The sequence below is a fragment of the Tyto alba genome, unplaced genomic scaffold (assembly GCF_018691265.1).
Source record: "Tyto alba isolate M040663 unplaced genomic scaffold, T.alba_DEE_v4.0 Super-Scaffold_2, whole genome shotgun sequence".
Lineage (NCBI taxonomy): Eukaryota > Metazoa > Chordata > Aves > Strigiformes > Tytonidae > Tyto > Tyto alba.
In genome coordinates this window covers 48,689,785-48,711,910 of record NW_024881282.1, presented here as the reverse complement: position 1 = coordinate 48,711,910, position 22,126 = coordinate 48,689,785, and positions in this window count along the sequence as shown.

The window sequence follows — 22,126 nt, the reverse complement described above, 5'->3', positions numbered from 1 at the left end:
AAGCTGTTGCATCTATTTTCTTTTACCTACAGGGAAATAAGTCTTTCAGTCAACCAAGGAGCGAACCCTTTCTTCTTACACAGATGGTAATACAGGCTTCCAGAGCACTTTGGGCTGAGTGTATGGAATACAGTCACTACAGCTCTCCCAGATCTGACTTTCTGAGTAGTTATGATGTCCCAGGCTAGCTCTGCTTTTAGCTGTTCCACTCAGTGTTTCATGGAGGTAAGCAGTGTGCATTTGAATGAGGTGTTGTTTATTTCCTAATGGTTGCAAGCAAGGTTTCATTGAGAAAAATTTTGCTAGTCAACCCTCTAGAAAGGCAGTCTCCAAACCAGTGGAGCAGCAGAGCGTGAAGCATTCCTTCTCCTGCTGCTCATCTTTGGTCAACTGTTCATGAAATAGCATATGGAAAAACAGTTATTTCCCTCAGATGTTTTGTCTGGGTTTAAGTGGAGTTCATAGGTTGAATAACAGTGAGTTTGCACCAGCCCTGGCAAAGGGGTGTCAGACAGGGTGGTCAATGCTACAGTGAGCTCGAGGACCTGGGTATCCATTACCAGATCTGCTACTAAGCTTGACCAAGCAATTTCCTTGCCTAAACTGTAAATTTTTAAGGGCAGGAACTTTCTCTAAGTACGTATTTGTACAAGAGGGCAATTTGAGATGATCTTGTGCGAGGTACAGCTGCAACGCAGACTGCTGGTTGCTGAACTTTGAATTTGTCGTGAAATTGTGTCTGATGCAGAAGGAAATAAAACAGAGCTGGTGGGTGGCAAAGTAGCTTTTAAAAAAAAAACATTTTGAATAAAATGTGACAGACTGAAGTTTGATTGATAAAATTTCATTTTTGCATGCCACCGGGTGGAAGAAAAGAGCCCATCTGTTCTCCAAGCATTGCACATTGTTAAGCAAACCGCTTGCAGCTTGGCGGATCAGAACATTAGAATGAAAAAATAAAAAAAAAAAAAAAAAAAAAAGAGCCAACCATAGATGAGCATGAATACAGGATGAGTCACTGAAGTTTACCCAAAAGCAACATAAAAATGGTGGTTCTTGCCAGGAAGTTATGCCAGGGTATTCTCACGGGCTTGGCTCGCCGGGACGGGCAGGCAGAGAGAGAAAGCGGCGGGGAGTAGGGGCGCATTCTTTTGCCGCCGAGGCTGGCGAGGGCCGCTTGGCTGCACGCTGCGGGGGGAACGCGTGTGTTTGTCTTAGCAGACAAGGGGCACCATTATCACGTACCTCAGCAGGGTTGTAGATGTCAACCAAATAATTGGTTTTATTTAGAATACGATGTCCAACTGGTGAATGAAGCATTTTGGGTGTCCTGGAAAGATTTTATATACGAACCAGCTGGAATCCCATTGACAGGAACAGACTCTTCCTTTCCCTCACGCCCCTCCCTATTACTTTCAGCCGGACAGAGCTGGAAGTGACTGAGGGGAGCTCCAACAAGCCTGCGCCTTTGAGAAGTAAAGTCTACTGGTGCTAAACGTCTGACACCTGTTCGTTAAGAGAGACCCAGGCAAGCATTTCATCATTGAGATGACTATTTAATACATGAATGGGTAACAAGAAAACATATTTGTGGCCATTTCAAAAGGCTGTCATACAAGGAGACTCCAAGTCTGAGCAGGTTGGAAAAGCTGCAGGGTGCTTTGGAAATCTCTCAAATGAACTCACACTTGTAAAGCACAAAGTTGCTGTTGCAGCTTCCAAAAAAAGTGAGAAATAGAGTGAGCGGACAGGCATGGGGCAGGCAGTGGGTGCCGGGCTTCAGCTTTCCTTTGGCACAACCTCTAGGTTATAGGGAAAGGGGGACCTTACACAGCTTCCCATGCAGAGCATCACAGCAGCACCAACCCCAAAATAATATGTTGTTAGTCCCATTGCTCAATAGCTGCATGAGAGACACGCTAGGGTTTTCCAGAATCTCAGAGAATGACAGCCCATTCTGGTAGCTCTAATACATCTCATGGCCAGTGCCAGATAGATGCATCTTCTTACTGTGTGAATCTACTATTTGTTCAAGGAAAATTATTAAATGTAAATATATTCAAAACAAGAACCGAAAATGAGTGAGGACTTCCAATAGCTGGGGATGGAAGAATATTTCAAATGACACAAAAAAGGGCAGAAAAATTCAGTAAAGTGCTTTTTTTTCTACCTTTGGAAGATGCAGGATGCTGGCTCCTGTAACGGGAGCAGAGTGTGTCTTGTGCACCTCGAATGTCCCAAAGGAACTGGCCAAGAAGTGTATGACTTTTCAGTAGCTTCCAGGGGAATTACAGAAAAATTAAAGCAAGACGGTGATGTGCTAACTGAACAGGACAAGTAGGAGGTCACTGGTTGAAAGCTATAGACTGGCTGGCTGATTTCCATCCTAAGTGAAACCATGAAGAAGCTTTGTCTGAGATACAGTGATAAAAAAGGTGTACATTTTATCAATGACACCAGTGTTTTATAAGAACAAACTGCCATTATTTGACATATCTTTCACTCTTTTGGTTTATAAGCTTGACTGATAAAAGGCAATTATGGACACACAGCAGACTTCTAACCCATACATATTGTAACAGTCTAGCTGGGTGTTATCTCAAGAGAGCCCCATCAACATCAACAAAGTCCCACTACATAATACAGGACAGAGCCAGTGGATTAAGACCCCACTGATTAACAGTGAGGGACTGTCATGAAATTAGTGGCCAGATTTCAGATCAAATCAGTGTAGGACCAAGGCAGTGTTTTTATTGAGCACCTAAATGCAATTACAAGAACACTTCAAAGCCAAAGTGTGGAAGATGTCCCAGTTATAAAGAGAGTATGCAATGATATGGCAGTCATGCAGAGTGAGCTGGTGCACTTGCTCAGCTCAAGTCACCCAAACAATAAATATTTTACCACAAGGCAGTACAAACCCACACATCTAGGAAGGGGGAGTGCTGGCTGGACCTGCACTGTGGGAAATAGGACCCTGGAAAGAAACAACTCTGTGTAGCATTCAGGAATTAAAAGAGAATAAGCAGTATAACTAAAGTGCTCATAACAAAAAAATAGATATATGACCAAAAAAATAGTGTGACAAAAAAAAAGATCTATGTGACACCAAAAAATATATATATATGGGTATATGGATAAGAAAATAATGAGCAACACACTGACACAAATGCTTATATACGACAGTGGTGAGGTGATCCTGGAAACTTGTGTCAAATTAGCGACTATGTTTCTTGTAGAATAAAATTCACTTGCAGAAGAGAACCACCAAATAATTGGAACACAGGAAAATTGCCAATAGCTTTGAGAAAAATGTCATTTATTTGTCAAAATCCGCAGAGAATGCTTCTATAGGGTCTCAAAATACCTAGAGTTAAGAAGGTATTAATTCAGATAAAGGTATCAGTGATAATATTCAAATTATCAATAGATAATAATTATCTGGTTTAGTTAGCAGTAGTAAGAAATTCATTTTTTTATACAAATCCATTCTTCAAAAAGAAGCATGATTATCAAAATGTTTCTCCACTTCTTGATGGCATCAGATGAAGTTTTAGTTCATTTCTGGGTGATACGCTTTAGTCTAACACAAGTTATATATGGACATTCAAGCAAAATTTAATGATCTGTTCCTTGCAGGTGATTGTGCTACGTCTGATAGTTCTTTCCTGCCTTCAGATCTGTGACCCTCCCAGTTCTCTCCCCACATTGTTCTGCACTTTAAGGCTTGCACCATGGAAACCACATAGAGTAAAAAATATCCTTGTAAATCAAGGTGGTTAAGCAGCATTTCTTATTTAGGATTTGAGACCATTTTCAAATCAGGAGAGAGGAAACAAAGGCAGTCAGCAAGAAAGACAAGATGTGCCAATGGCAATGGTAAGTGGCAGGACTATTAGGGCTGTGGGCACCCAGCAAACCCACTGGGACCGAAGGGCACTGCCAGTCTCATGGGTCAGATCCCCTCACTTTAGCATGTGCTGGACTGAGGCATCCTGCCTAAGTGGTCTCAGAGCCTTTTACTGTAGGTTCAGGCTGTGTGCTGATCCCGTTATCGGGTTTAAGAGCAGGAACTGTGGTCCTGCCAAAATTAGATAAGGGTTAAAAAAAAAAGAAAAGGGCACACCAGCAGACACTGCTATCAAACAGAGTGCTTGCTTGTGCTCTTACACTGTTGGAAATCATCAGCAAATTAGGTATAAAAGGAACAGGCAGGCAGCATGTTCCCAGCTGAACTGCTATAAATGTCACAGCATTTGTATTGACACCAAAGGCTGCTTCATCACTGAAAAAAAAAAAAAAAAAAAAAAAAAGGAAAAAATATGAAGATAATATTGCAAAGAAGATTGTTTTTGAAATGAGAGAAGCCAAACATACTTAGCAAAATCTACCCTGCAGGAATCTAATAATCAGACTGTGATTGGGTGATGGTCAAAAGATGATCAGAGATGAATGGCTGAATAGTAACTCTACATCATTAATAAAAAATACTTAAAACATGTAAAATGTCTTATACTGAAGAGTAAATGGGAATGGGATAAAGGTGTGAAAGAGTTTAAACTGTTTATTTAGATAAGACAATCCTTAGAATTTAATGAAGGATGGGCAAAAAAAAAAATTATATTGCAGGGAAAGGTACTGTGTTGCTTCAGGGTTGATGCTCTTTCCTGATCCAAAGGATCTCCTTGCTCTCTGCTAGCAAACAAGCAGCACGTCCCATTAAGTCTCAAAGCCCAGCAGTTTCTCTCTAGCTGCTTCTTCAATATCAGAAGGAGCAGTTCACCAGAAACTGTAAGTGATAGCTATTTCAGCTCATCATTTTTAAAGGGAAAATTAAGTTTTAAAAGTTCTCCTTCAGCAGCTGGGCTGAAACACGGCTTTCTACAGACAGACTTATCCAAAATGTTCACAAGCAGCTGCTGCTTCCCAAACCCAGGCAAAATTATCCTGGTTTCAGATGTGATCAATTCAGCAGTTGCGACACATTTGCAAAGGTCCCGATGCCCCAGATAAAACTCCAGGAGAGCATCGTGTTTCAGGGCAGACCCCAGGGTGATGCACAGAGGCTCAGCAGTCATTGTGACTTCAAAATCAGAGGGATAAACATCATGGGAAATACTGGCAGCCCAGGTGAAATGGTGTCCTTGAGAGCCAGCAGTATTCTACAATCACTCGAAAGTCTCCAGAGGACTTTGGCATCTCTTGGTCTTTTAGTGAACAAAGAAGCAGGATGGGGCTGGTTTCTGCATACAGCAAGGCAAGTCAGAAAGGGGACCCCAAGCTGCCGAAGGGGTTTTATGAAATCTCATCAAGGCAACATCTGACCATCTGACAAAGCTCTGCATGGTTAGAAAGACTGCTACGTTGTTTTGAATACTGCAATGTGTCATTTATTCCTTCTCATCCAGGAGGAAACTCCTCTATGAGACTCTGTTTGGTAACAAGCAGGCTGTGACATCTCTATGGGAAACGAGGAACCTTAGAGCAGATACCAGCTCATGAATAATTCCTGTAGCAGATGAGACAGAGCAGCAAGGACATTTTATGTACCACGTCAATCATCCCTTCCAGAGGGACCACAGCTCTTATCTCTGCCTCAGAGAAGTAAAGTCAAGGCATACATTGCAATGGGACAACATTTTGGTGCAGGAACATTTTTATACCAGATCATTGAAGAGAAGAGAGCATGACTATGCCTACCCACTCCTACAGCAAGAACATTTCCTCTCATGAAGTCAAATTTGACTGCCCTGTCTAGCCAGTGGGCCTGCTTCAGATTTGGTCTCCAGATTTATTCCACTTGCATCAGAGGGGTCAAGGGCAATTGTTTTTTACTTGAAGATTCTGCTTACCCAGATCCATGACTTCTAGCTGTGGGAGACAGAGGCTTCTTCAGAGGACAGGGCATATGAATAGATTAATTTTTACCAAAGTGGTTATAATCCGTGGCTTTCATTGCAATATAAAGTAACAGCAAGGCACTTTCCTTTAAATAACTGATTTGAATCTTGTTCTGCATTTCTTTTCTTTGATTCTTTTACAAGGGAGAGGTTAGACCTCACTGATTACTAGCCACGAAGATATGTTGATTTGGAGTTGTATATGGTCTTTGCACAGAATTTGGCATTTGTTTTTGCTATCCAGGAGGAAACACGGTGAACATATTTAAGCTTAACATACCCTGTTAACTTAACATACCCTGCTTAGGCTCTTCATTTTGTATAACAGAGAATAGCAAATGAAAACTGAAAGACCCAACTTACTTTTGCATGCTGCTGTTTCTGGATGGAAAGTGGTATTTAATAAAAGTGCAGAAATTTAAAACTATGGTAGATTTGTTTCATATGTATCATTTACTCTTATCAAATTACATTTTTCACTGGAAATGAATGGCTTGGTTTCTGAAGGCCTTATCCATAGTCAAGGACTTTAAACAACTAAAACAAAGCAAAGCGGATATTCCTTCTGTACCTGGAGAAGAGGCTGCTACTGTCAAAAGCTGGTACCTCTCCTTGGTAAAACCCTGGTTCAGGGTGGTCAGCTGAGATTCTCCTTCTTCTAGACCTCCAACTGCCTCAAGGTCTTTCAGAGCAAACAAGTATTGTTTGAATATTATCTATCAGTGTTTATTCAGTTCATGCTATTTTAATACCCCATGGTGACCTTAAAATAGGCCATCATGATTGTGAATTAAATTTCAAATCTATACTTATTTTAAGGAAAAAAAAAAAAAGTGAAGTTAAAAATAACATGTGAGTTTATCAATATGTACATTGAAAATTATATTTAATAATACTTGATAAACCATATACCACATCTAATTTTACATATTATTCCTCCATGGTAAGCGTTACGGTGCTGTGTACTTCCACCACATCTGCCTGGAGCAATGTAATGAAATTCATGACCCAGCAAGCTCAGGGAACGGAGGAGAACAGGGTTTGGCTAGCAGAGGATTGAATCCACAGTTACAGTAATGGCAGGGACCACGTGCAGGATGCTGAATGAGTAGGACGCGGGTATTTATTACGTTGTGGGGGACAGCAGCTTTACCAGTTGTCCCACCCCTGGAGCCTTGCACTTCTGGAGGGGGAGTGAAGTGCTTCGGGGCAGCGAGGACCCCTTCCTGCGAGGTGCTGGGGCACTTCAGGGGATGCTATCTGCATCCAAGAGTACCACTACCCGCTGAGAAGCCTGACGGCCTAGGGTTTCTCTGAATTACAGTGCCAGAAGATACCAATTCATATGTTTATGAAATCCAGGGCAGACTCACAGCTTTAGTACTGAGAAATTGTATTGCAGTGTTGTATTACCCTTTTGGTCTTGACATTTACAGTCCCCTTTTGGCAGGAGGGTAGGTTATAACTGTGTTGTAGCTGAATAAGGGATCATGTAAGCACCGTGCTGTAACAGCATTTTATTCTGACAGCCATTTACTCTTACTTGTAATCACTGCTACGAGCAGGACTTAGAGCTACACACTATAGAAGAGGATGCTTTTCCTTCAAGCAATCTCTGAGAAAACACTTGAAATGAGCCTCCACACTTTGTACACATGGTTAATATCATATTTATTTTCTGTTTAAAAAGTAATGGCCATAGAAGTAATTTTCTTCCTTGTAAGCTTCAAATCCAAATACAAGAGTGAAAGAACAGCACATGAAAGCCCCATCTAGGACAGTTTATATTCATTGCTGCTCTATTTGGGTTTTTTTAGGTGTCCCTTTTTTAAAGCTGTGAGTTAGCTTTACTGCTGCATGCATTTAACCTTCCCCCAAACATCAACTTCAAAGCCTCAGCGCTTTGCAGGCACCATTGGTCTTTCAGATACAAAAAAAATATTGCTTTTTGCTAAAAGATATGCTTTGTTCCTTTTGTTGGGGAAGCAGAATGCCCCGGCAGCCTCAGCACTTCATCATTAACTGCAGAACATAGTTCACACCCAGCTTGGAAGAGAACTACAGCAAAAAGAAAAATGGTTCTGCCTCCCTGCCCCTGACCCCATGCCACCAGGTTATTTTTCACAAGATCACTAAGACATTCATGGGCACAAATCAGTATAATTCAGAAACCAAATGTCAAAGGAAACAATAAAAATCCCAGGGTTTTATGAATGGGAGGGATTGTCATGTGCTGCTGGGCTCGGATCAATGTGAAGCTGGCAGGGGACGCCACCGTAATGCAATAAACGCTGCCATCTGCTACTCCTGAGCTCCCGGAACATGTAAAAAGCACCAGTGAAAATCAGCCCTGCCCCAACACACGGTGCTGGGGCAGCACCTTCCCGCCCACGAGGGCAGTGGGCAAAGCTGATGCGTGGTGGTGTTGGTGAAGCTTCAATTCCTTGGTGGAGCCACCCCAGGGAAAGGCGCCTAGCGGGGCTGGGACCGTTGCGGGGCATTCCTGTGGTGGAAAGCCTCCCTGAGCTTTCCAATGCCATGGCTGCCTGATGCTCGCCCGCCCCACAGCACTGGCACAGGTCAGTGACTTGGCAGCATTCGAGCCCTCCTGCTCCTCCTGGGAAGGTCCAATGCCCAGCACACTAGGAAACTCTTTGTGTATTTTTGTATACATAAAGCCACCGCCTCCCCTGCATCAGCTCACCCCAGGTCTGAGGGTCATTCAGGAGGGTGTGCTGGGCAAGGGGGCTTCTTCCCCCCTTCCAAAGCCTCCCTGCAAGCACTGATCTATCTGCAGGTGCATGGGAGATGTTTCCCGGGGCACTCGGGAAGCTGGCTGTGTAGGGTCCTCCCACCCCTCCATAAACATCTCGCTCCCATTCCCCATCCCTACATGGGGGATGAGCGCTGCCAGCCAAAAATTTCCCCAGCCATGGGAGCAAACGTCACCCTGATGCTGACTGCTCAGCTTAGGGGCATTTTCATTGCTTCTGCAGGCTCAGGCACAGTGCATTTGAGATAATTTATGCCCAAGATACCTGCAGCTGAGGTCTTAAACACAGAGGCACTTCAAAAGATAACAGGCCGTTGTTCTCTGCTGTGCAGAGAAATCCATGGAGCCTAATGACAGAAACAGAAAGGAAGAGGAGACACCTATGTACAATAACAGTCTGCTCAAAAACTATCCTGTTATTTTTAGTGAAGACTACTACTCATGTTTGCAGGCGTGTTTTTTTCCCCACCCTGAGTCCAGGCATAGAGGGGGATAAATTGCTGCAATAGCTCATCATTTCCATTTTCTTTACATTCAGGTAATGGATTTCCAGGTGGACCATACTGGCTACACATGCAACACTATTGAAAATAGGATTTATATGCTTATCTTTGAAAATCTGGCCCCTGGGGGATGTGATAATTTCTCTCGTTATTTCAGCTGGTCCTCTCAAATGCCCTTCCTCTCCCAGCCGTGTGGCAACTTGGACCTGCAGCCATGTCCCCCACAAACACATTGGGAGCTGCTGACTGTACCACCAGTTCCCTGGGGAGCTGCAGGAGAGACCAACTGTGCCTAATTATGAACAGCAAAACACCAGTCCCACAGCAGGAACAAGCATGCAGATGAACCTCTCAAAAGATTTAATTACGTAGAAGTGATTTCTATTTTGAAATCTCATAGGATTTCTATTTCAAAAATTAACTACTAGAAAAAATGCTTTTTCTGTCTATTTGTGTCAAAACATTTGTGTTCCTCTTACCCTCTCCCCTAGTTTGCTTTTTATTTATGGGAAACAGCTCATGCATCATGATGCCATATGCATTCTGAGCAGCTTTCTTCCTCAAAACCAGATTCAGTGATCATGATTAAACTGAGATGTGCCTGAGTTTCCACTGAACGTGAATAAAAGGTGGTTAGGTCCTTACTTTTGAGCTTGTCAAACAAGAGTGATTAAAAATATGCAGCTAGCTGGAAAAGGCAAGATAGAAACCTGTGAAGCTAAACAGAACAGCCTCATAAGCTGATTTTTAGCTTAACTGGTTTTTATCTAGCAAGAACTTCACCAGGAGGAAAATAAGACTAATCAGACAAGCAAAAAAAAAAAAAAAAAAAAAAAGAGAGAAATTCACATTAAAAAAAAAAAAAAAAAACAATTAATTTGCTAGTTAAGTTTTGAAACACAATTAGCAATGACCGGCAGGTGCTTAGAACCCAGCTACATTTGCTAAGTGATCATTTATCTGGTGCTGTGGCCCAGAAATTATTTACTGCATTAGCAGATAAACATGTCCATTTTAGGGCTATTAACTAATGTAAATAATTCACATGCAGTTGTTACCCTCTTTGAAGGAGTGAACAAATTTACAGCCCTTTTTTTTTGACTGGGGACAATGCAGTTCAAAATCCCAGTATGAAACACAGATGTTGTGGACTACTGGTCACACCATGTGGGCAGACATTTAGAAATGCCTTTTTTCCTCCACTAAACTGTGGCCAAGGTGGTTTCCATTTGCAACACAGTTCCACAAAGAGGTGGATCGGTTTGGGTTAAGAGAGATGAGCCGCTGGCCGAAGCCCTCCCAACCAACACAAACCCATGGGGCTGCCGTGGGCTGGTAGCTGGGAGAATATACAGTGGGTGTGCATGGGACGGTGGGCAGTGATCTGCCTGTGGCCCGTGTCACTGGTGGGGATGTGTCTGAGCCAGGAAGGCTGCAGAGGGGACAGCTCAGGTGCCTCCTGGCACGGGCCGTGGTGGTAGGCGGTTTTTCCCCTTCCCCTTGTCCTTCCCACAGCAGCCAGCGATCAGCGCAGAGCCACTGCCTCCCGGAGCTGCGGGGAGCCCTCCAGAGGTTGTCCCAAAAAAGGGGTTTTAAAGGTCAGCGTCACTGTCTGATGCTGAGATGTCTAGAAGTCACCTGCAAAGGTAAATTAGATTTTTCCTCCTTCTCCCAGCGCAGCAGCCATTGGATGTGGATGCCAACTCTTCCTGCAGCGGGACTCCCCTGGGCACTGGGTCCTGCTGGCTGAGCAGGGATGTCCAGCTCCGCGGTGGGCATTCCTGGTGAGCCTCGGCTGCTGCTTCTCCACAGTGGGCACCGCGCCGGGGACCAAGCACGCCGACAGCCGAGGGGCCCGAGGGGACCACTGGGAGGAGGAATGACTCCGTCAGTCCGGAGATGGGCAGTCCGAGCTCTTGGCCTCCAAGCTGCATGGCCGCTGGCAAACTTTGGGGTTGGGGAATGGTTCACGAGATGCACCAGCCCATCTGCACAACAAAGTCTGTCCTGGTACTTCTGGGGGAGGAGCAGAGAAGGTGAACCACCAGCTGCAAGGAATCCATGTATGCGCCTTCCCAAGACCCTTTCAGTCACCTGTTTGCTAGAAAAACCAAACACTGGTGTGTTTTTGAACTCTGACTGCTGGGAGCAATACCAAAGCAAAGGCCATTGGCTTGTTTTACTTAAACATGGGAGAATGAGTGATGGATTTGAGCCGTACCTGAACTGGGTGTCCTGCTGGGTGCTCCCCTGATCCTAGCCCCTGTGAGGGAAGGGGCCAACCTCCCCTTTCCTTTCCTTTTTGTCGGTGCTGAGGTCCTTCAACCCCTTGTGTGTGCGGTCTCTCCTAGTTTTGCCTGTGTCTCTCCTAGTTTTTTTCATGTGTTACTTTTAGCATGTCAAGAGGAATGAAGACAAGTGAAATGGCCATGCAGGACAGGCATTGAGAGCTTGGATCAGGCAGATGGTGGATCCTGCTAAAAATTCCCAGCCACAGCAGAGGCAAGGCTGTGATACTTCTGGACCCCAGGCGGGCCAGGAGCTCTGCTGTGATCCTGAGGACTTACATGCCCGACCTCTCACAGTGACATTCCCGTGGTGTTATTCTGGTCAGGAGAGGGTGGCCACAACAGTTGGTGTCTTGGTCAGCAAAGTGTGCCACAAAGCAGCACAGAGGACAAATACCCCAGTAGATGCCAGCTCAGGCTCCCTGAATGCCTCTTGCCCTGGTTCCTAAGGTGTCTTAGGATAAGCCTGTCTCTAAGCTTTGGCAGCAGATAGCAGGTCTGGATCTCAAGCTGTAAAAATCCACCAGAAAACAGCCTTGGATAATTTCCATAACCTAAAATTCTCTTTTTCTTTCTGCGCACACCCAGAAGATGTAGAGGCAGATTTTTAAGTCACAAAATGATTACATAGATGCAAATATGTGGCCAAAATCCAAGTCTGGAAAACAGTTGGGAAGCCAAATACTTGACTCAGGCAAGCGGGTGCGAGGGCTTACGATCCTGAGCGGTCCTGGTGTGGGTTAGAGGATGACAGGGTAATTCAGGTAGGAAGGGGCATCAGCAGGTCCATCGCTGCAGCCCAGCCTCCCGCTCAGAGCAGGATCAGCCCGTTTGCCATCTGCCTTTGCCTAGTTCTGCTCCTTCACAGCTGACCCTGTGGAGCAGATTGTCTCACAGCAGACGCAGCCCGGTCCTTGCAGCAGCATATCCCAGTCCGTGCCACTGCTTCCTTCTCTGGGCAGTGAGAACCAGCGCTGCTGGGGGGGGCATGTCGTGAGGGGGGGTAAGGGATGCCTTCAGCAACTGCCTCGAGTGCTTTACTGCGAGCATGACCTGAAACGGCTTTGCAAAACCCCTGCAGTTTTCAACACTGAGGGTCACACAGTCTTAAAAATGGAGAATACTATGGCAGAATCTAGTGTCCTTATCTATTCTGTTTGAATGTATATATATGTTTACATACAGCATGCTGCATGTTTGTAGAAGAACTGTTTTCATAAGGCTGCCCGTGGAGGTCAGTAGGGGGACCAAGAGATCATACAAGCAAACGGAAAGCAAAAAGCAGCCCTTTATTTGGATGTGGGGCTGGCAGAGGGCTTGGCTCCACATTAGTAACGGTGAACTGCCGCTACAGGAACCTGTTTTGTTACTAAGACACGTTACAAGTCAGCAGACAGCCACATTTTTCTGACTCATCAGCTGATATTAATTAATGACTTGGGAGCACACCAAAAATTCCTATTGGCCTTCCTTCCTTGAAAGGCTGCAGTTGTCTCTCTCCCCCTCCCCCAGCTTCAGAAAAAAATCACATTGACAAAGTCATACATTTTAAATATGGGAAATGACCAAAATAGCTCACCCCCATTTTCCTTGTTGAGCAGCACCCTGTCTGCAGCAAGAACTAGTCCCAGCTCCCCCCAGAAAAGGTGCAAAACCCCCAGAGGGCAGGACGCAAACCTAGTAAGGAATATGAAATATAACACTGATCATTTGTTTCCTCTCTTTCTTACGAAAATCAGCTTTGTGTATGACCAAAACTACCCATGACAAAACAAACGCCTATCTCTGTGGGGTGCTGCATCTCCTTGCGAGCCAGGCCAGTAATTCTGAGCAGCAGGATTTCAGGTATATGAGTACAAAATGTCTTCATCTCTCTCAAGGGAAGGAATAAGGCAACACTACTGAACTAGCAACTGCTAAAAACCCAGCATCGTTCTCCTTCAAAGAGGGCAGCCATGGCCCCGCATCTCCCTGGGGTCTGGACACCTTTGCTTATGCCACATCTGTGTTTCTCACCGGGGCCAGCACTAGTTAAAACCCAGCCCCTGAGAGTCAGGTTTCCAGGCTGACTCCCAACACCTGCATGTCTCTGTCCTAGCAAACAGGGCCAGTGGTCTTACCTTTTTCTGGGATCCTTCGTCCTTTAATGTCCAGTTTCTCATTTAAATAATCTGCACTGATATGAAATAAATTTTTCCCAAATCCCCTGTAAATATTAATCCTCAGAGGACCATATTTAGACAAAATGTAAATAGTTTCCTTTATGTAATTTTGTTTGGACAGAACAACTACCACCAAGATATCATGCAGCCTCCAGGGTATCATGAATAGTGCTTTCATACTTTTCTGTCACTGGAGTGCAAGTAAAAGATCCTTTTTTTAATCCTGAGTCATTATTGGATAAATAAAGCCTCCTTGTGAATTACCTCAGCCTCCCTCAACACAAACACAAACACAGAGCAAATCCGTGGTTCTGAATTCTGTACGTTTTTAACAGATATAACCCTCTTAGTAACAACTTCGACGTGTCTTTACAGAGAGGGTCAACCATGCCTTTACTTTGGTTCACATACTCCTATGCTGATTTGTGAAGCACCAAGGAGCATTAAATGCACTTTCTACAATTCACAAAGGACACTTTAGTGAGTGGCAGTCCTAAAGAAATAATCCCACCTTCATCATGTATACATCTAACTTCAAATGAAATATTAACAATTCTTAGAAAGATACAGCTGAACAAAATGGGCTGAAATACTTTACCTCCCATGAGTACCCTCAGAGTAAATGACAATGTCACCAGCAGGAAATTTGATAAGAGCAGCTTTAGTGACTTGTATGTGTGTAGAACAAAGTCCTGTGCAAAGTCATACCTCAAAAATGCGTTCATTAGTACTCCTATTTTTTTATCTGTAGGGGTCCCTAAATGGGCTTTCTTGGGATGGTGTTTTGTTTTCTCCTGCTATTCTTCCTGCTTTCACATTTCAGTGGCTGGAGCATACAAAAACCAGTTATGCACTTGACTGTCCTGACATTCTCTTCCTCCCCCCAAATGCAAGGGGCAAAATACATGTTTGCTTTGGGCTAATGACTCATACACATTCAACCTCTAAGCAGGTCTTATCATGGCATTATGAAGATTGTAAAAACGGTCGGCGTAAAGCCACCTGCTGTAACAGGGACACTGAAAGGGCTGCTGACTGCCCAGGACCAGAATCAGGGAGGCCAGCTGGAAGGCAGGCTGAGAACGAAATTACACCTCCCTAAATTTCATATTCAGAAATATGAATAGCTTTGTGTGCAGAGCTCAGAATTTAAAAGTTGGTAAATTACAGAATGAACACAGGCAGGTGTTTACTTTATTCCTTATCCTTGCTAATTCTGCGATGTACCCTTGCTCATCCAAAGCTTAGCATTAATTTAGTCTCAAAAATTCAAAATCATTGAAGTGCTTATGAATTTATAAGAGCACAGAATTGTCTTAATTATTTTATTTCAAGTTCCCAATGGGTCAGTCATATCAGGGGAATGAGCATTTGATGAAAAACTCCAAATCATTATCTGCCTTCTTCAGAGGATGGCCATGGCTTTTCCTCTTTCTCACTGCTGACCTGTAGTGAGGAGTGTTGCTTTGAAATACAGCCGTGGACATGAGACACCTTTTATGAAAAGAGAAGGAAAAAAAGAAACAAAAATAGTGAAACAGAAGCAATACCAAAACCACATCTGCCTTCATGTGACAGGAATGAGGAATCCAAACTGGACTGGCTACTGACCTAACAAAACCAGGCTTATTTGTCTTTTTCTGGCAGAACATTTGGTCTTAGCCCCCACATGCCTGTAGACCAAATTTGCCTCAAATTCTGATTTTAGGGTGTGCGTGTTTTGAACACACCAGGTTTTAGGCTTCTCAGAGGAAGAGAATGCAAGTCTGAGCCAAGGCTTTGGGGTGATTTCTAAAGCAAGTGTGGAAAAAGGGTCTGAAGGTTTCTCAGTAGAATTTGTCTGTGCTTACTGGTGCCTCAAATTATTGTTACTTAAACACAGAGGGTTTGTATTAAGCACATGTTTGTGCATAGTAAATCCAAAACCAAATTTTGACTTTAATAATGGTGTTGACAGCACTGAAACACTGAATCTAAAACCCTGTAAATAGCAAATCCTTTTGTGGGTCCCCTCAAAATCCAGATGGTAATCCATGTTGTTTGCATTGGATTTTCCCCTCTACTTGCTCCATTTTTGTTGAAAAAATTACAAAGTTAGCTGGTCAAACAATTGTGCCTGCCCCATCCAAATTAACGGGGAAAATGTGTTCATTTGAGCTCAGTACCCCAATTCATAAGCCTGATCTGGGTTATCAGTCTATGTCTGCACATACCAGACTATTTAAAAATGGAAACTAGAAATGCTTCTGATTGCTCTGTGTCAGGAACAGAACAGTGAGTTGTAGAAGTCATTCAAACAGAACACCTTGAACTAATCCTAATAAAAATCTTCTTTCCTCAAATATGCATGAAGCATTTGACAACATTATCTTCTTAAACACAGCTGCTTTTTTATTATTGCTTTAGCATATGCATATGGTCAATTCATAAATGAATGGTGATATAAATGCTATGTATTATGTGACCACATGCCATGGCCTTGTAAATGCTTTGGGTAATATTAATAATAATTATTATTAAAATATCAGTGAAATAAAATGGTGACAATGATATACTAAAACCACTGAATGGTCTAACCCAGAAATCCCTCAAAAAAGGAAACATTAATTCTCTTAAACACAAGGCACAGACAAGATATGGCAAGCAGTAGAGTAACTGAGCTCAGACACTTGCCCTGCTCTTCCTCCCCCAGAAAATTAATGTAAAATATTCGACCTGTAACTCTGTGGCTTTTAAGACCCACCTGGCATGGACTTTACAGTGTGCAAGACTAGGCAAAACCAGGTTAGAGAGCTGTATTTCAGCAAGTACCACATTTAAACAAGGTGTCGTGTCATGTCAAGAAATGCCGCCAGGCCTTGATGCCACGTGAGGGAGCAGAGCTTCGCTGCAAGGCCACGCTGCCACGTGCCCCCCCAGCCGTGGGAACCATCACAGCGCACCCCTCCCACTGCCCACTGCAAGTGCTCCGGTGGGCAAACCAGTATCCAGCACAGCTGTTACTGTCACCCCTTCTTGCTCTTTTTTTAGTTCTTCTCTCTCCTGATGCCACTGCACTTTCAGCTCATTGCAGTACCAGGCGCCAATCTGGATCTTGCAGATTTTGAAAGCTGTGTTGGACTTTCAGTGCCATAACAGTGTGGCTACTGGAAGAAGGGGAGTTAAAGGCTTTGAGAAATTAAAATCTTACACTAACTAGTAATGAAAGATTTAACTTTTAAATTATGTACTCTTGAATATACATCTGCAATATGCATGTACAATAAAATATGGTTTTAGGTGATATATGAGGCTCAACCAGTTGTTTTTTCAATCCCCACTATGCAAGCCCTTGGTAAAAGGCCTGTTTGTTTAAAAAAGGGTGGGATTTTGGCTGAAATTCTCTCAGGACACAGAATCAGATTCATAATCTAATCATTTCTTTTCATAATTGCCTGCTATGTTATGGAGTACTCCTATGAAGCTTTGGATATTGCAGCCCGATTGTGAAACAAGTCCTTGCCATTATCTGCCAGCAATGTTTATGCACACAGAGCTAAAGATCAGCCAAAATTTCATTACAGGAAATCGAAAACACTGGAAGATGAATGCAAAAAGCATTTGGTAGGAATTAAAGATACTGAAACAAAACCTTTTTCCCATATTGAATTAGGAACAGAATATGTTACAAGATTCAAAGGCAGAGCTAGAATAGATGACTGAGATTATTTGGTTTGACATTTTGTAGAACATGGACCTCAGACTTCCATGTTAACCCCTGTTAGAACCAAAGTATCTCTTTCAGCAGGAAAATAATGCAATCTACGGTGGTTATTAATGAGGTTAATTGTTAATTACTCTTTTTGTTAGATGCGTACGCCTTATTTTTAAACTGAACTGTTTCTGTCTTTGTCTCTTCTTGATGGATGATGCTATATATTTGTCTGTGGGGCTGAAGAATTATCTGCTAATAAATTTTTGTTTCCTCTGTAGATGTTCACAGGCTGCACTAGCCTTGTTTTTGATAAGATAAACAGACTCCTCTCCTTGAGGCTTCCTCATGTTTTCCATTTTTTTTGTCATCCTGGTAGTTCTCACTTGAATCCCCTCCAGATTTTCAATATCCTCTTTGAATTGCTGACTCCAGAAATGGACTCATTTGGCCAGTGTGCTGCTGCCAGACATGGAGGTAATATATCCTACTTACTCCCACTCAATATTCCCCTGCCTTTAATCACTTGGCAGAAGGGCTGGGTTAGCAGCTCATGTTCAGCGTGGCCTCCAGCTCTTTTCCAGTCTGCCGCAGTTTCCTGGGAGGAAGCATTGCCCTGCCCCCAGAAGGATGCTCTGCACCCCATCTCCTCGGGTGTCTGGATTTGAGCTTGGCTGCATTAAGTGCATGTTTTTTAACAGCAGCCAGACTATCAGGTGATGTAGTCTATCGTGTGCCACTATATGCATGCCCTATCTGTGCCTCATTTGCTGTTTCTCCTATCTGTACATCACTGACAACCTTCAGGAAGATGACAAAGCTTTAAGACCTATTTCATGTTCCTTCGAAGCAAAGGATCATATTTCTGTCATAGCCACAAGCACAGGCTCTTTGTTCAGGGATCTTTTCTATCCCAATTTCTCTTCTGTCTAACTGCAGGTCCATTGCCACTGAACTGTATACTATCAGCAAATGGTAATAAGCAAATGCACCAGGTTACATACAGATTAGACTTAGTTCTGCAAAGGATCAATTCTAGTTAATGAGAATGCTTTATCACAACGAAGTGTCTAGCAATCACTGGCTGGAAAGTTAAAGCATAAAACCACCGCATTACTTTGCTCCTCAAGGGATGTTGACTGCTTATTGACATTTCATGGGAAAGCACTGTTAGAGTCCCCACAGTGTGAATGCAGCAAATGAGACTGTCTATGCTTATTAATAATTACTTTCTTCTGGTTACTTCTTATCCTTTTGGCACTCTTCTATGAGCTTTATAATTGTGGCTTTCCAAACTGCAAAGAGCAGTTCCAAACTTGTAATTTGCCTCTAGATGCTGTAATTGCACTTAAGTATGCCTGCTCACTGCAAACCTGCAAAACATCTCCACGTTGGCACCAAACTGCAATAACCTGCCAAATCCCGCTGGAGATCTCCCACTCAGCCTGGTATCAGCCTGCACCTGACGTATTGCCTGCCACGGCACGGCCCAGCCCTCCTGTCGCAGAGCCCACACGACAGGCACGGCCGAAACCCAAAGGGGGACTGTCACCTCTTCCAGCCGGGACCCAGAGCCAGCTCACCCTGTGCCACCTTGCAGCTGTGCTGCTGCCACCCGAGCCCTGTGCTGGGTTCCCAAAAGCTGAGATGCCTGGAGATTGGCGTCCTGCTGCCCTTCCAGCTGGAGGCAAGAGAAGTTTCATGGAGCAGGATGAACCCAGCGGGCTGCAGCTTTCAGTACAGTTAGTGAAAATAACTCAGTAACGGTGGTAAGAAAAGCATGATTCTCTGGGGCATGCCAAAAGGGTGTCCCTGCTGAAGCTTGCCTGGTGCTTACAGGTAGGACACAACGCGCACAGCAGCGTGGGCAGGAGAGATGAGCTGGCAGGAGCTTGCTCCCGAGGCCTGCACCCGAAACACACGGGGAGGCTTGCTCCACACACCCGTGACCACGAGCGGTGCGGAGGGCAGCTCCGTCAGCCCACTGAGCAGCTGCACCCAGATTCAATTATTTCTTTTTCTGTTTGGCTGACCAACAGTGAGCAGAAGGGCTGTTTAGTGTTAGGGGCAATTTGTGTCATATGTTTTAGGCATCAGTGGTGCATCACATCCCCCTTAGCTGCTCTGGTGCTTTTTCTCTCCCCTTCCTACCCCCCTGGTGTACACATGCACAGCATCTGACATCACTCAGGCAAGCTGCTGTACGGCAAGGTTTTTCCAGCTAGTGTTGGTTTAAATGCATTAACTGATCCTATTAGCTGTCTTTGGAGAAATCCACCTTGCAACTCCGATGAGATCACAACATCCTTGACACCTCTGGAGGACAGACATTTCATTACAGGATGACTAATGGAGCAAAAAAGCTTTTCTTCTTTGTGCATGCAGACAGAATCCACATCCCTGGAGCCCACTTATCCTGCTCTGACTGCCCCACATGTCATTTTATATTGGATTATAAGCTACTGATTCTTGGGGGAAAAAACATATCTGGTTTCAAGCTCCAGTGGAAACCAGTCCGGCACAGCCCCTGGTGATGATGCTTATAGGAAGCCCTGGTCTGCTGTCGCTGAGCATGATACAGGAGCAGGCTGTATTAAGGCAATTTCCAGCTGAGCCCAAAATGAGGAGGAGGCTGAAGTGGCATAAATGCAATTTATGGTCTTTTCCATGGACACTTGAACCCAAACAGGGCTGGGCTGGGCTTCAGCAGCCTACAGCTACAGAAACTAATGGTGCTGAGGTTCATCTGTGGGAGCTTTCAGAAGCCAAAATGCCTGCACCTTCCTTGCATTTCTGGTCCTGCTTGGACTGTGTCCATACAGTCACACAGAATGGCAGTAACGTTTAAGCCAGGATTCACAACCGCATGTGTCAGATCTCATGAAAAAAGAAGACAAAACAGAAGAAAAAATGAACCGAACAGGATGCAGTAGGCCTGAAGTCCCTTGCATAAAACGGGGCTGAACAAACTACTTGAGCACATGCTGCTGGGAAGATCCCTGGTGAGGATGGAGGAGACCAGTGCATCAGCTGAGCCCATCTGTAACTTTCAAGCACCACCTCTTACACTTCATATTCCCCACAGAGCTGAGCTAATAAGTACATGAGCTCTCCTGATCTTTTTGCCAACCCTATTTAATGCACGTATGCTTCCACCTCTCATAATTTCTGCTACCAACCTTGTGAGTCCAACAACTGAATTATTAATATTTAAAGCATTAATGTATCTGCAAAACTGCATTATAAAGCAGATTCATTCTTATTCAAGTGATAACTGATGCAATACTACAAGCCTCCTTCATCATAAGCTCTGAGATCAATGCCCCAGGGAGTCCTGGACAAGAAGGGCTGATCCAGTTAGTGACATTGTGAAGGATGCCAGGGAGCCACTAGTTATTTTTTGCCCTCACAAGGTGAATGAATTGCATTCTGTAAAAACTACATACTGTAGTTTTTAACTGCTGGCCTGCATGTGCTAACGAGTCACGGACACTCCCAATAAGCCTCTGTTCAAAACCTGAAAAGGCCAGGAAGTGTTTTAATGTAATTATTCTGTGCTTTAAAAAAAGCTCAGAGAAGAAAGCAGGCTGCTTCCATCTCTACTCAGATCCTTTCTTTGGCTGGAAAGAGGTTTAACACCCCCTGGTCTTAATTAGGGGAGGTTGAACACCAGGTTGAAACAGATGAAAGTGACTGAAATACTACTAGAGCTACAGCAATTTTCTGTTCATATATTTTTTTTACATTATTTCTCCTTTGACACTGTCCTTTATTAAAAGCCTGTATTGATTTCTGTTTTCTGTCCCTCTGCTTGCCTTCCCCCACATCGCTCAGATGCTTACAGGAATTTAAATAGACTTTCAGAAATGGTGCTCCCTGTTCTGAAGATTTTTTAAGAGGACACTGTCAAGACATTTCCTCTGTTTTTATTTTAAAATCTTGGTGTCTTAAAATTTGAAGATATTTTGATGGGATTGATGTTTAGCTAAGCATAGGTCAGATTCAGATTTCACTTATTACCTGGACTATAACTGAACTAATATTTTTCCTTCATCAGAGAGCTGCTACCAGTATAAACATTCCTCACACTGTAACATAATAAACACAGGTCTTCTGCAGAAATAACTAAAACTAATTAAAAAAAGGATTGTGGCATTAACTTGCTGTTCTATGTAACTGTGGGAATTGATGCGGGAGTCTCTTTTTTTGATTATTCCTTTGATACCAAGATGCATGGGGAGAAAGGGAAATTCATCAGCAAAGTCAAGCTTTTGTTTTCTGCACTTACTTAAACAAACCCACTTTTCTTCTGTGCATATTTATCTGGAAATTGTACCATGTAACAAATTCCAACTGCAAGCTACTTTCTTGTTCTTCATTGTAGAGTATGAAAATTGTTCTTGAGGAAAAAAAAAAAATAAAATCAAGTATTATCTTTGACACAACCATGCTGAATGATACATCTTTCTCCTTTCTCATTTGTTTTTGTTTAGTTACCAGGGTAATCTTGCCCACAAAGAATGGTTCCTGACCAAGAGAAGCATATGGTAATGAGATAAGAGCCATCAATGGCTGCAGCAGAGTAGAAGGAAATTTGGAGGGAGATAACTAGATGAATAGGTTTTACACAACTGAATGATGTGTGAAGGAAATTAAATTGGACTACAAAGCTTGCAGTGTGTGACCCCATTATTCAAGTTTATCTACAACACACAAGACCAATTCCCCTCCTCTCTGTACTCATCATATATTTCTACAGCATCCTATTTATTTCCTTGATGATCCAGTTGCTACTGCACATCTCAGTTC